At 37.0% G+C, this 11120-nt stretch overlaps 1 pseudogene; it reads left to right on the top strand.

Annotated features, from left to right (window-relative positions):
- The first annotated feature begins 8055 nt into the window (after positions 1 to 8055).
- On the top strand, positions 8056 to 8762 carry LOC137241848 (uncharacterized; annotated as a pseudogene).
- Positions 8763 to 11120: the final 2358 nt, after the last annotated feature.

Genomic DNA, 11120 nt, shown 5'->3' with positions numbered 1-11120 from the left:
ACACAAATGCACCGTTTGTCGAAGATTGGTGGCAGCTAATTACCCGAAATTTTGCGCACACGACTTTTAGTAATTGCCCTCTAACATAAACACATTTTCGCTTTTATCTGTCACTATGACTTTTTTCCACCTGCCGCCTTATAGTCGAACCACTGTGCGCGCTGTGCCCCAAATACTTAATTTTTCAAAAATGTTTTATTTATGTGACCCGGAAAGGAAATCGATCAGCTTCCATATTTAATTCATTTTACCGCTACGTGACTGAACATTTTTGGGGCATTTTCATTCATGTTTTTGTTTTTTTTTTGTGTTTCAAGGAATTTTAATTTATGTTTCATTCGTTTAAGTTTTGCGGTTTTCTTGATATATTCCAGAATTTTCGGTTAACATGATTAATTGCTCTAATAACCTAAGTGAAGTCTCGATAAATAGGGAGCAATAAATGTAAAGTTGTAATAAGAAACTATTTCTGATTTTTATTAAAACCGCCGGAAAGCGGAGGTTGGAGCCGTGTGTAGAAGTCCACGCAACTGGGGAAAGCTTCTGACCGCCATTCAGCTGGGAATGGCCAGAGCTATACTCTTGCATGCGGTTCATGCAGTTCACTATGTCCAGTTGATTGCGGCCAAGTATCTTCTGGGTAGCCACTGAACATCCGTTTAGTATTGAGCTCATGTGAGAAGCCGACAACATGGCTAGGCCACACTGGCATACTTGGTTTAAGGGCTGGGAAGTTTTTATCGGTAGCCACTATCTAACACAATGCGCGGCTGCAAGGGGCGTCTATCTTGGATTAGGCGGCTTGCCATATAAACGTGCAAATCACATTTTCATTCCGCTGAGCGGGTAGTGCGCTGGTCTTAGGACCCGCCATGTCGAACAAAAGTCCTATATAAAAACCAAAAAAGGATCGGATAAGAAGGCAACCCTTAACTGATGACGACCATGGCAAACGTTTAAAAGGCAATGATTTGAGCGCATGCCCGATTCCTAAATGGGATTGGTGTAGATGTCCGGCTGGTTGATTTGCCCATCAAAGAATCCGGCAACATCGCCATCCAAGAAATGCTGGAGTCGGCATACAATTAAGCATAGTTTCGGCGTCGAATTCGTTGTAGGAGAGATACTTTGTCGCCAAGTACTGACGTTCACGCCTGTGGACGAACGTCTCGCCGCTCTCCGAATAAAGGCAACATTTTTTAATATGTCATTCGTCTGCACCCATGCACCGACAGAGGAGAAAGACGATGAGGTGAAAAACACTTTCTATGAACGTTTGGAACGCACATTCGAGCGCTGTGTCTGCCATGATATACAAGTCATGCTTGGCGACTTCAACGCCAGGGTGGGCAAAGAAGGTATTTTTGGCCCCAAATCGGAAAGCTAAGGCTACATAATGAAACTTCTCTTAATGGACGGATGCTTGTCGACCTAGCCGGTGCTCCAAACATGGTGATATCCAGTACGAGTTTCATGCATAAAAATATACATCCAGGTACATGGCTGTCCCCCATTATGTCGTCGCAGCCCGCCCCCGCTTTGCTGAAAACCAAGGAATAAAAAATATAACGAAAGCCAGACGTCGAAAGGCCGCAATCGCAACGGACTGTCAATGATTTTGCAACTCGACTCTCATACCTGCAGGAATGCAGGAACAGTGGGGGCATATCTCTAAAGTATTTCGTACCGCCGCCGAAGAAAAAATTGCTTACTGGCGACCACGGAAAACAACTCGAATGAATGAAGAATGCCTCGTTGCAACCGAAAGAAAAGACGCTGTCTCTAGGGCTACGTTAAAAGCGAGCACAACAAAAAGAGTGTGTGAACGCTACCGCGAGTTAATAAAGAGAGCAAGATGTCTTTTCAGGAAGAAAAAAGGAGAAGCAGAAGGGCGCGAGTGCGAGGAGCTTGAGCTGCTTGGCCCCAGTAATAACGCCCGCAAATTTTACGAAAAAACTAGGTGGCAGCCGGAAGGTTTTAAGTACGGGCAAACTCCTGTAAGAACGAAAACCGCGAACTTGCAACCAATGTCCGGAGGACAAGGACTTTTTTGAAACGGAAAACAAATGAAACAAAATAGGGTGGAAGTCTGTAAAGAGTAGATTCCAGCCTTTGATTCTGAGTTTATCTTGGAGCCGTCGGTTTGTTCTGCACGCCGCACAGTGCGACGGATGAAGAGCCTAGATGCAGCTATATACGAAAAATATGGCACAAAGTGGTCCCTGCTCCACTTTCCGGAAAGAAAATTCACACGAAGACTCTCCGGGTTGGCATAATACATGCGATTTATTATAATAGATCAGACCATGGTCCACTTTGCGTAATGAAAGCAGGTATCCCTATATCAAATTTCAAGGAAATCGCACTATAAACTATTTTATGTAGAATAGGTCGGTCGTCGGTCCCTGGTTCACTTCCCGGAATGAAAATTTCTCAAATATTATCTTTGTCACAGATCGGTCCCATACAATATTTTATTTAGAAAAGGTCAGTGCCTGGTCCACTTTCCGTAATGAAAAGTTTCTAAAATATTATCTTTGTCAAAGAGGTACCTCCGCACCAGATACGTAAATCTATAGAGAATAATCAACGATAGACAGCAATATAAATTGTCAAACTGGCGGTAGGTAATTCTACACATTACCGACGATTTGATGGTTTACTGTTTCCCAATATTCGTTCTGTTGGCGGGACTCTATAGTTATATATTCTCTGCTTCGAACAGAATTTCAAGCGAATCGCGCCATAAATAAGATTTTTTGGAATAAGGCGGTCTTGGTTCACTTCCCGGACCAAATTGTGAATTTAAGCATCCACGAAACCCCCTTGAAATATGTATATAAGATATATTAAATCTCCTAAGTGCACAAACATTAGTATATATGTATGTACATTAGACTGGGTCGATTTATTAACCGATTTCGCGCTTTCGATTTTTCGATAGGATTTGGGCTCAGGAAAAAAAGTTCCACTACGCATACCCAAATTAATTTCAAACAAAATAAAAAAGATTACAGATGATTGATTTGAATTATTTAAGAAAAATGCGGAGCCCGCAGGTAGGGTAAAATTTTCGGAGAATATTTTTTATTCCTTTTGGAAAAGCTTACATCAAATATATTTGGCGGCTTGGCAAACCCTTCGATTGTGTTTCTGCCATGAAAGTTTCTCAGCAAAAAAGTCATCTGCCTTAGCAACTGCTTATTTCAATATAAACCGGAAATGAAAAAAAAAAAAAAATTTGAATTATTGTTTTATTTTAAAATGGATTACGTCGGTATTCCTACTACCATTGGGGTTAAAAATGCGACTGGTCCCTATTTGCGTCTTTATTGAAACGAAAAGGGACTAAGCTTCATATGTTCCCTTATAAATACAAGGGGAATTGATCCTATCGATCTCTTGCGGGTACAAATGAGTACCATTAGTCTCTCCATAGGTAATGCGCAAACAAAAGGGAACAGTTCAACTCATATAAAGAGATCACCTATGCCAATTTGGTCGCATACTCCTTTCGATTCATCACGGCTTCATCCTAGGCTAATCGCATTTTTTGCAGGGGCGCTATTTCTGTTTTGTTGACAGCTTTTTTCGCAAACATACATACATCCCACTCAGAGCAGCATTTTTTAACCTGTGACTTTTGTTTGTGTCACATTTTTTTTAATTTTTACTCTCATAAATTTTTCATAATATGTCTAAGAAAGTACACTGAAAGAAATGGTGCTAGTAAAATCAACGAATCGGTTCTGTTGTTCTTGACTTAACGGAGATTCGGCGAAATTGATCGAATTACGGTTAATTCGACCGAGTTCTTTGTCAAGCGAACACATTAGTTTAGTTTTTTCAACAGAAGTGAAATTGTCGCTCTTAAGTTCATAAAATTTTGTAAAATTGACAGATTCCTAATCAATCTAACTGATTTTTCTGTTAACACAACCGATCTTACAGGTCATTTCTCCGGCGACCAACTGTCAATGCATGAGCAAATTTCAAATAGAATTTTACGCTCACTGCACTCTCTACTTTGTACTTATGACGATGGTGCCACTTGTAAAAAAAACACCAAAATAAGAAAACCATCAAATCGAAAAAACACGCAAAATGGGAAGACAACAAAAAACTAGTTTTTCAGTAATCAATACAAAACGAAAAAACCCTCTTTTTGAATTTACTGTGCAAAAAATTATGATATACCGGGACACCTACATATCTATCGGATACAATTTTGCAACTTCTCGTCCAAGCGAAATGCAAAATTGCGCCCTCTTGTTGCAAAAGTTTTGCTTGAACGAACAGGATTTTTCCAAAGTTAGTAACATTTTGTAAGTTTTTATGAATTTTCATTCACGCGAACGAATCTAATAAGATAAAAAAAAAAATATACTTTTTTAATGTTGATGTTTCCGACAACATAAAAGTTTGAGTTGTTTTGGAATCATTTCAACTTAAAGTGTTACGAAAATTAAACTTGCCTAATTACATGTAAAGTTACTCCAGTGGTGAATTACCTTCCTGTGATTTGATTCTTTACTTTTCCATAACTTACAAGTTCTCTTTTTAAAATGTTATATCAAACATTTATACTAAGAGTTGTGTTCGAAACAATCAAGTGTGGCAACTACATGCGTGAGAAGAAATTGAGAATGAGCTGAACTGCAACTGAAAGAATTGAGAACCAGTTTTGTGACTACTATTTTCATTTCTATTTGCAAAGCGAAGTTCAAAACTATAAATTAAATAAATTAGAAAATAAAAAATTTAGTGAAAGTGCGTTTAATAAAACAAAATAATAAAGTGTATAATGTTCAATGTGTGCCAGCATATTTGATGTGCGCCCAATTGAAGTTCGGTTAGTAAGTGTCACCGTGGTGTGATGGTAGCGTGCTCCGTCTACCACACCGAAGACCCTGGGTTCACACTCCGGGCAAAGCAACATAAAAATTTTAGAAACAATCTTTTTCAATTAGAAGAAAATTTTCTAAGCGGAGTCGCCCCTCGGCAGTGCTCGGCAAGCACTCCGAGTGTATTTCTGCCATGAAATGCTCTCAGTGAAAACTCATATGACTTGCAGATGTCGTTCGGAGTCGTCATAAAACAAGTAGGCCCCGTTCCGCCAATTTGTAAGAAAAATCAAAAAGGAGCACGACGCCAATTGGAAGAGAAGTTCGGCCTAAAATCTCTTCGGAGGTTACTGCGCCTTGCATTTATTTACATATTTATATGGCAACATAGGTACTTTCATACAAAGCTGTCGCAACAACTTTTTTTGTTCATTTGACTACTAAAACGGTCAATTACAAATCAACGATTTGTGCGCAGTTGATTCAACATCTTGTTGCGATGGATGGATAAAAATTGACAGAAATTTCGGTTGAATTGACCCGTGTTTCAGTTGATTTTACTAGTCTTTTTCTTTCAGTGTATAACTTCAAAAAAATCGCAAGTGATATTAATCACATGCTCCCCTCGTATTATCCAGGACTAATGCATCAAGGACTAAATACATTTTTTTGGGGATTTTTAATATATGGTGTCAATACCATATGTACGTACATTCATAATCCACCTTTATTAGCTGCTGTTTTTGCACTGCACCGCTAATTTTTGTCATTGTATTGTACACTCTTTGGATTTCTAACTATATAAATCAACATTGCATATCGCGACATTTGCGTGTAAATTGCCAAAAATGTGTTAATGATATACAAGGCATGTTGTACGAATTTATCTTTATGCGATTTACAAAAGAGGAATGAGAAAACAGTAACAATAAAACTCGCAATAAAAAAACTTTTTTAGGCTACCTTTAGTTGTCCATTGTATTAGAATAATAAATTTGTTTCATATGTCGTATAATGTTTTTTTTTTATTTATTTGTTTAATTTAATATTTTTTTTGTTCAATTAGATGTGTGGGTTGGTATATCTATCTACAGATTCAATTTGTTCAACTTGGCGATGCATTCTATTTTAGTATCATATTTGATGTGTTATCTTTAGCAAGTTAATTTATGATAATAAATTATTGTTATAAATACCATGCAATATAAAATTTGTGTATATAATAAATACTTATATGTATTTTAATAATAAACGTTAAAATGCATTACAAAGTGTGAATTCAGAGCGTTGGCTGATTGCCGTCTGTATTAATTGTTATTAATTTATATTATTAGCTGCCACCGTAATAGGAAAAATGTAAATTTATTCGTGTTATGGAAATTTTATATCGATTTTGGCATTCATTGTTATTTGTGTTGTTTAAAATATGAATTGATTAATATCGAGTTCCGCTGACGTTGAATGTTTTGTACATGGTTCATTGAGCACTTTCAGCGAACAAAATATTTTTTGATACGTTGCCAACATGCTTCCGTCAGTTGAGTGATGGAAAATTTGTTCTCTGAACGGCAAGTTTCCAAATGATTTAATTATCCTTAATTTTGAAGGAAAAGTACTTCTTAAATTATTTATAGTGAAACTCATTAAAATTTACGAATGTAGTAGTGAAACAATATTAAGAGGAAATTTGTAATCTTAACCAACAATTCCAAAGAACAGTCAGAAAATCGAATAAAACACGATGAGCGAATGTAGCGCAAAAATGTATTGTGGCGAATATTAGCATCACTGTGATGTTAGTAAATAATTACAATAACAAGAAAAAAGCAAGCAGCCACACTTATCTACATGCACACAATAAATTAAGCATCCACACTTATGTACAAGGCAACGAAGAATATTCCACACACATCACCAGCAGCTCGAAGCGAAGAGATTTTTTCACATATACATCTATGTAGTCAGCAGATAAGAGCAGAAGCTGTTACTCACGCATACACACGCATATATTTAGAAGAAAAACATAAACAATAGATATACATGTATATAGCTAAATAACCAAGTATGAGATACAACTGTTCCAGAAGGCATGTTCGTGAAAAGTCTAGATTTTATGAGAAATATGTGAACGAGGATAACTGAGAGTATTAAAGCAGCGCGGTGCAAGCGATAATCAGTCAGTTTGATTTAAATACGCTAGTAGTGAAGTATACAGTGGAGTCTGGGTATAGTGGACCCCCGGTATAATGAACACCTCGATATAGTGAACGCCTAAAAATTTACATTGAGTACTTGAGTAGTGAACTATCGAAAACTAGAAATAGTGAACAAAATTTTAAACGCAACGGCAAGCATAAACTGTTTAAAAAAAAACTTAAACAGAAATAAAGTCGGGTATTCCCCAAAATTGCTCATTTTATGTTTTTTACTGGAAAAGCTGCTGCTATGTATTTGGTGCCAGTCTTTATTTGTCTCTTGTCGGGTGCAAAATGCTTCTGAGTGAATGTGTACTGTTTTATGTGTTTTTAAAAGTGTTTATGTGCTAATAAATTAAGTGTTATCATGCCTGTGAAGAAATTCCTTCCATTAAAGCAAAAACTTAAAATTGCTCACAAACTAGAGAAAGGTGCTAGTGTTTCATTCTTAGCAATGATTTATGGTGTAGCCAAATCAACAGTTTTGGGAATAAAAAAAATCATCGTAGTATTATATCCCACCAGGCAGTAGGAGCATCTAAGCGAAAGACTCTTAGAAAAGGCGAGTATCCCCGCATGGAGAAGATGTTATACAAGTGGTTTGTAGCTCAACAAAACAAAAATTGTCAAGTTACTGGGAAAGTGCTTACGAAAAAAGCAATGAAGCTGCACGCTGACTTTAAAGAAAAAAAATGTAGCTTTCATGCCAGCCCCGGTTAGTTATCTGGATTTAAAACTCGCTTTGGAATGCGACATTTAAAAGTGTGTGGCGAGAAACTTTCATCGGATATCCAGGCAACGGATCCCTTCAGCATTGCTTCGTCCCTCAGGTACATTTATAATGCAACTCCTGACATTTTTGCAGAGTATTTATTCGTTTTTAATTGATATTAGGTTCAAAGTATTTACTACAGCAATGATTACCAGCCAAAGCTATCCTTTTGCTTGATAACGCCCTTTGCCATCCACCAGAAACTGAACTTAAAACTGCTGATGCATCCATATTCGTGATTTATATGCCTCCAAATGTAACGCCTTTAATTCAGTCTATGGATCAAAATGTGATTCGCTTAACTCAGCTGTATTACAAAAAGCATATCCTGCTTTTAGCTGTAGGAAATGATGACATCACACAATTTCTAAAACATTTAACTTTAATGGATGCTGTATCATTTGGATCAGCTGGATCATTTTGGAATCAGCTGCAGCCAAATGTAATAGTAAAATGTTGGAAGCCTTTATTACTATAAATACTACAGAAGCAAATGAAAGCGAGGATGAAGACGATGATATTCTTTTGAGCTTACTTCGTCAAAAAATATTGCAGGATATATGTAAAGAAGTTCAAGTTAATTTTATTCACCCACTTGACAAGCACCTGTTAATTAAGTTTGTATGTGAACATTATTTGTTTTAGGAAACCTACACGGAACAAGATATTGAGAAGTGGAATTCAATCCAAGTTGACGAAGAAATTGATTTAGATAATTATGCCATGGATACTGAAGGATCTGGTGATGACAACCAAGGCGAAGGACAGCTCGGAAATTCAATAAAAGCTATTGAAGCCATTAAAAGCTTCGATATAGCTATCGCATGGGCTGAAGCTAACACCACTAACTATGCTGGCATACTAGTCCTGAAAAGTCTATGCGAAAAAGCGGTCCAAAAGTCAATTTCCGAACACAAAAAGCAAACATCTATTCGTAAATTCTTTCAATAATATGTATGTATTTTTCAAAATATTATTTTATACAAATAATCTGTTTTGTTTACATAAACAAACGTGAATTTAAAGCTAATAAACCAAGTTAAAAAAAAAAAATTTAACATTAATATAGTGAACAACCTGGATACTGTGAACAGGCCTTGCAGAAATTAGTTCACTATATCCAGACTCCACTGTAATTGTAAGTGTGAAGTGCTACACCCAAAGTAGTCTAAATAAAGACCATTATGCATTTCTGAATATTGGAGTCACTTATTCGACAGTTAAGCGATTCGAACGTTAGCATAAGGTGCATAATTATCAGGAACTCAGGCATTCGAATAGAGGAAAGTTCTTCCTGGCTCTGTTTTTTACAGCAAACCAATTATGCTCAATTTTGTTGGTATCTGGAGAATAAGGCGGCAGATATAAAATTTCCCAAAAATTCCTTACAGTATGGTCAGTATTTTGACCTAGAATCCCAACGGTTGAGTGTATCAAAGTCACTCATTTAAGTCGCATGTATTTCAAATTGTTTGATAGTGGAATGTTTCTTTCCAACGTCATAAATTACCACGCAAGAATACTACATATAAGAATCGAAAACTAGAATGTTTCTACAAAAACTTACAAATTATTTGAGACAACGAACTGGATTTTATTCGAAAAAATTCTAGAGAGGCTAAAAGACAGTTGCAAAGAAAGTAAACCACACCCGGAGTTGTCAGCGTGGAAAATATTTAATATTCTCGGACTCTGGTGAGACTTGTGAAAGCCTTTCTATACACAAGTTTTGGTCACTCAAAAATTATAAATCACATCTACTCAACTTTTGCCAGACGGATTATATGATACCGATCTCGTGGTCGGACGATAAATTCTCCACTACACTTCTGCATCGGAACGAATGGGAAAATAATTTTAACTTAAGCTCCATTACTATTTTCACTGAATTCTCGACGTAGAGCTACCCGACAAATATGGTATTTGCCAGGCTGAAACAACTACTTGTCTCTCATCCTGTTTCATAGCCAAGGTACGAACTCTCATGGTAAAACCACCTCCCCTCCTTTAGGGTAGTCAGTGATTGCAGGCATTTGCTGATTGAACTCAGGTTTAAAAACTGGCAAATGTAGTAGTCATTAAACAGGCAAATGCGATATGAGCACAGGAACCCACCACCAGGGAGATTAGGTATGGCTGTGAATAAATATAAAGAAATTCCATAATCTGGGTTGGACTAAAACAGGAAGATGGTTGATAAGGAGAACATAGAAAACTCAAGTGACACAAAAAAATGTCTTCTACAACAGCTGCACAGATGAAAATGAAGTCACTCCGTCAAAGTATTACGGAGGAAAACAATTTTGATGATGGTATATGTGAGAAGTTTTTGATAAAAATACAGTATTTAGAAAAGTTTCTTGGCCTGAAGCTCAATTATCAAAGAAAGGTGAGGGCAATACTGGAATACGCTTCGATAATCTGGAACCCTCGTTACCTGACCTACTGCGACAAATCAGAGTCGGTTCAGAAGCAATTCCTGATTTTTGCGCTAAGGGACTTACCGTGGGACCACTCAAGGATTCTTCCTCCTTATTGCGGCCGTTTAACACTGATTCAGCTCCCTACGTTATTAGAGGGATGGTAAATAGCCCATTTCTGTTTGGTGAAATTTTATTTAATATTCCCTTTAGACCATCTAGACATTTTCCATCCTTTCATATAAGCACATGCAGGTCGAATTTTGAAATGCACGAACCTCTTCGTTGTCTATGTACTGATTTCAATAAGCACTGCAAAAACATTGATACGTGTGACTCACTCCACGCAAAAAAAAAAAAAAATATCGACGGTCTATCTTAAATACGCAATGATTTGGTGGGTGGCTTGGAATCACGTCCTTTCCAACCTCCCACATACCGCAGTCCTACTTATTGTGTATTAAATATACATCAGCTGCTCGAAATCACGTCCATTCCGACAGCACTAATAACCAATTCCCGTTGCTCGGCATCAGAGTCCATCCCGACAACTGATTTAATAATATAATACATATTTTCTAATATAAATTTCACTTTGTATGCTCCTGTAATTTATCTGTAATCCGAAACTATATTTAGTGTGATTGATTATTAAATTTGTAGACTAATAAATAACAAGTAAGGACGGTTAAGTTCGGGTGTTACCGAACATTACATACTCAGTTGAGAGCTATGGTGACAACTTAAGGGAAAATAACCATGTAGGAAAATGAACCGAGGGAAACCCTGGAATGTGTTTGTATGACATGTGTATCAAATGAAAGGCATTAAAGAGTATTTTATGAGGGAGTGGGCCATAGTTCTATAGGTGGGCGCCATTTAGGGATAT

Source organism: Eurosta solidaginis, chromosome 2 (assembly GCF_040869045.1).
Source record: "Eurosta solidaginis isolate ZX-2024a chromosome 2, ASM4086904v1, whole genome shotgun sequence".
Classification (NCBI taxonomy): Eukaryota; Metazoa; Arthropoda; class Insecta; order Diptera; family Tephritidae; genus Eurosta; species Eurosta solidaginis.
This window is presented reverse-complemented; position numbering and strand designations above follow the sequence as displayed.